This window comes from Scomber scombrus, unplaced genomic scaffold, assembly GCF_963691925.1.
Source record: "Scomber scombrus unplaced genomic scaffold, fScoSco1.1 SCAFFOLD_145, whole genome shotgun sequence".
In the NCBI taxonomy this organism is placed as follows: domain Eukaryota; kingdom Metazoa; phylum Chordata; class Actinopteri; order Scombriformes; family Scombridae; genus Scomber; species Scomber scombrus.
In genome coordinates, this window is record NW_026910481.1 from 47501 (window position 1) to 52500 (window position 5000).

Below are 5000 nucleotides of genomic sequence, written 5' to 3' on the forward strand. Positions count from 1 at the left end.
CCTCTGGGTGAAGGCCTGTATCCATTAGTTACCTCTGGGTGAAGGCCTGTACCCGTTAGTTACCTCTGGGTGAAGGCCTGTATCCATTAGTTACCTCTGGGTGAAAGTCTGTACCCATTAGTTACCTCTGGGTGAAGGCCTGTACCCATTAGTTACCTCTGGGTGAAGGCCTGTACCCATTAGTTACCTCTGGATGAAGGCCTGTACCCATTAGTTACCTCTGGGTGAAGGCCTGTACCCATTAGTTACCTCTGGATGAAGGCCTGTACCCATTAGTTACCTCTGGGTGAAGGCCTGTACCCATTAGTTACCTCTGGATGAAGGCCTGTACCCATTAGTTACCTCTGGGTGAAGGCCTGTACCCATTAGTTACCTCTGGGTGAAGGTCTGTACCCATTAGTTACCTCTGGATGAAGGCCTGTACCCATTAGTTACCTCTGGGTGAAGGCCTGTACCCATTAGTTACCTCTGGATGAAGGCCTGTATCCATTAGTTACCTCTGGGTGAAGGCCTGTACCCATTAGTTACCTCTGGATGAAGGCCTGTACCCATTAGTTACCTCTGGATGAAGGCCTGTATCCATTAGTTACCTCTGGATGAAGGCCTGTACCCATTAGTTACCTCTGGGTGAAGGCCTGTACCCATTAGTTACCTCTGGGTGAAGGCCTATACCCATTAGTTACCTCTGGGTGAACGCCTGTACCCATTAGTTACCTCTGGATGAAGGTCTGTACCCGTTAGTTACCTCTGAGTGAAGGCCTGTACCCATTAGTTACCTCTGGGTGAAGGCCTGTACCCATTAGTTACCTCTGGGTGAAGGCCTGTACCCGTTAGTTACCTCTGGGTGAAGGCCTGTACCCATTAGTTACCTCTGGGTGAAGGCCTGTACCCATTAGTTACCTCTGGGTGAAGGCCTGTACCCATTAGTTACCTCTGGATGAAGGCCTGTACCCATTAGTTACCTCTGGGTGAAGGTCTGTACCCATTAGTTACCTCTGGGTGAAGGCCTGTACCCATTAGTTACCTCTGGATGAAGGCCTGTACCCATTAGTTACCTCTGGGTGAAGGCCTGTACCCGTTAGTTACCTCTGGGTGAAGGCCTGTACCCATTAGTTACCTCTGGGTGAAGGCCTGTACCCATTAGTTACCTCTGGGTGAAGGTCTGTACCTGCAAGTGACTATCAGGCAGAGGACTTTACCCCTGAGTGACTACCAGTTGAAGGCCTGTGTCCAATAGTCCTTGCATGAGGCCTCCAGGCGTCCTGGTCCTGCAGTTCACTCTGAGTCAGTACCTTTGTCCAGCTTGCTGTAGATGTGCTGAGGGAGCTGGGGACTGGATTCCACATTAGGGGGTACACGTAGAGTGCCTGGCTGTGGGCCCCACCTCCCTCCCTCTCCTCCATGGCCTCTCTGCACACGCTTAGTATGGAGCGGCGGGAAGTCCTGAACCTCTGGATCCTTTAACATCTCAAATTCACAGACTGGCATCCCGATGGCAAACCCTGCACACAGGGACGGAGTTAGTATATGTGTGTGTGTGTGTGTGGGGGGGGGGGGGGGGGGGGGGGGGTCATCATACATTAACATTGGTTATAAGATGTTTGGTGATGATCTGACAGTAGATGAGGTGGTGACAGGTCTGTCAGGTGACCAGTTACCTGGTTACCAGGTGACTGTTACCAGGTGAATGTTACCAGGTGACTGTTACCAGGTGAATGTTACCAGGTGACTGTTAACAGGTGACTGTTACCAGGTGACTTGTTACCAGGTGAATGTTACCAGGTGAATATTACCAGGTGACTGTTACCAGGTGACTGTTACCAGGTGAATGCCTACCAGGTGACTGTTACCAGGTGACTGTTACCAGGTGAATGCTACCAGGTGAATGTTACCAGGTGAATGTTAACAGGTGACTGTTACCAGGTGAATGTTACCAGGTGACTGTTACCAGGTGAATGTTACCAGGTGACTGTTACCAGGTGAATATTACCAGGTGAATATTACCAGGTGACTGTTACCAGGTGAATATTACCAGGTGAATGTTACCTATCTCCCGGTTCAGGATCTTTTCCTCCCGGTTGCCCAGAGGCTCGATCACCTTCAGGATTGGGTGAAACAGGCGAAGATCACACAGCCGCCTCGTCTCATCGTAAAACTCCTCCCTCTCTGCCTCCCTGAGTCACACCCACAAAGATGTAACTTGACTCCTCCTGACCAATCAGAGAGCAGATATTAGTACCTGTAGTAATAGATGGAGGTGGCAGGGTCAAAGGTCAGACTGAGTACCTGCAGCAGGTGGTTACAGCGGGTATTTCCTGGCCTCCGTGAAGAGCTGCTGCTTGATGCTGATGAGAGGAGTCTCTCTGAGGCACTCGAGGCTCACCATCATCCCTGAGACATGGTAGGAACAGTTAGAGAACAGCAGAACATCAGCAGAACATCAGCAGAACATCAGCAGACATCACCATCATCCCTGAGACACGGTAGGAACAGTTAGAGAACAGAAGAACATCAGGCAGAACATCAGCAGAACATCAGCATCATCCCTGAGACACGGTAGGAACAGTTAGAGAACAGCAGAACATCAGCAGAACAGAAGACAGCTGTACCGTTGGGGAGGCAAGCAGTCCACCAGGATGCGGGGGGGGCATCAGATGGAGTCCCCATAGTTCCCCTGACGACGGTCTGGGCGCCATGGCAACCACCAAAGCCAAGCAACCTCACTCAGCTCTGGCTACCTGCACAGACAGACAGGTGGACAGATGTTCAGTCCTGATTAACTCTAAACTGGACCGGGTTTGATCCGGTTTGACCCAGATCATAATCAGACCTGTTCAGTCCTCTGTGGAGTCAGATGATGAAGACAATGATGAAGATTTTGAAACGCTGCATGCATCATCTTTCAAAACGTTGAGCAGATGTGAATGTTGAACATGAGGAAATGTTTCCTGAACCTGGTTCATCATGTGATTAATGTCTGTAACACGTGACATGAAAACCCTGATAGAGCGTAGTTCATCATGTGTGAAACGCTGCCACACATGAAACATATATAACCCTAACCCACATTATAACTGAAGCATCTAGAGGGACACAAACCTTTCTTATTAATGACTTTCTCAGTATTTCTGTTGTTTGTTTAAATGTTTCTACGAGTCTCTTTGTGTTCATGTTTATCTTTTGTGTCTATACTAAAACTTTCTATTAATATCTGGAACCTCTCTGTTGTCCACGTCTTCTGATTGTCTTTGTGTGTTTTCAGTGAAGCCGTCAAACAAAGAGCCGAAAGTAGGACACACACACACACACACACATACATACACACAGTGTGTGTGTGTGTGTGTGTGTGTGTATGTGTGTGTTTCGTCTGCATCATGAGTTATATAGTTTAAAGGAACAGTCCGTCATGTTTTCATGAACTGACACAAAACTTTCACAGCTTCACTTATTTAAGGCGAGAACAGAAAAAAACAGTTTGCAAATCACAAAGAATACAATAATAATATAATAATAACAATAACAATAATAATAATAATAATAATAATAATAATATAATATAATAATAATAATGATAATAATAATAATAATATAATAATAATAATGATAATAACAATAATAATAATAACAATAACAATAATAATAATAATAATAATAATAATAATAACAACAATAATAATAATAACACTACAGATTATCTCTAACCCCCCCCCCCCCCCCCCCCCGACTGACAGATGGCCTCACTAATCACTCTCAGTGTTAGTCAGATCAGACGCAGCAGGAGGTAGAAAGGAAACAACATCATCAGTGTAAACAGTAAACAGCTGTGAGCGCCTCCTACAGGCCACATGTCCTGATGGGGGGCGCTACACAACCACACTGCCCTCTGCTGGGAAGAGAAGAAGAGCTATAAAATAATGTCTTCATGTTTTAAGACATCATGAAATCCTTTCCTCTAAACCAATAGTTACCTACCTTTCTAACCCCTAACCCCCCCCCCAACCCTAACCCTAACCTTTCTCCTGAGAGGCCCCTAACCCCCCCCCCCAACCCTAACCCTAACCCCCCCCCCCAACCCTAACCTTTCTCCTGAGAGGCCCCTGACCCCCCCCCACCCCCAACCCTAACCTTTCTCCTGAGAGGCCCCATAACCCCCCCCCCCCAACCCTAACCTTTCTCCTGAGAGGCCCCTGACCCCCCCCCCACCCCAACCCTAACCCCCCCCCTAACCCTAACCTTTCTCCTGAGAGGCCCCTGACCCCCCCCCCACACACACACACATACACATACCCCAACCCCAACCCTAACCCTAACCTTTCTCCTGAGAGGCCCCTAACCCCCCCCCCAACCCTAACCCTAACCTTTCTCCTGAGAGGCCCCTAACCCCCCCCCAACCCTAACCCTAACCTTCCTCCTGAGAGGCCCCTGACCCCCCCCCCCCAACCCTAACCCTAACCTTCCTCCTGAGAGGCCCCTGACCCCCCCCCCAACCCTAACCCTAACCTTTCTCCTGAGAGGCCCCTAACCCCCCCCCCCCCAACCCTAACCCTTCCTCCTGAGAGGCCCATATGATTAACACTGTAAGCTTTGACCGCCCCCCCCCCCACACACACACACCCTAACCCCCACCACAGCGGCACTAAACAGTGAAGTAGTGAACCTAACTTCTTATTAATACATGAAGAATATCTTCATGTATATAAACAATTTGTGTTTTATGATTTCCTTTTTATTTCACTGTCATGTGTGTGTGTCGTGTGTGTGTGTGTAGGTGTGTGTGTAGGTGTGTGTGTGTGTGTGTGGTAGTGTGTGTGTGTGTGTGCTGTGTGTATGTGTAGGTGTGTGTGTGTGTGTATGTGTATGTGTAGGTGTGTGTGTGTAGGTGTGTAGGTGTGTGTGTGTGTGTGTGTGTGTGTATGTGTAGGTGTGTGTGTGTGTGTGTATGTGTATGTGTAGCGTGTGTGTGTAGTGTAGGTGTTGGTGTGTGTGTGTGTGTGTGTGTG

At 48.3% G+C, this 5000-nt stretch overlaps 1 pseudogene; it reads right to left on the reverse strand.

Moving 5' to 3' along the window:
• LOC133977054 (phosphatidylinositol 4,5-bisphosphate 3-kinase catalytic subunit alpha isoform-like) overlaps positions 1–2696 on the reverse strand; it is an 11256-nt pseudogene extending 8560 nt beyond the window's left edge.
• Between the last annotated feature and the right edge of the window lie 2304 nt (positions 2697–5000).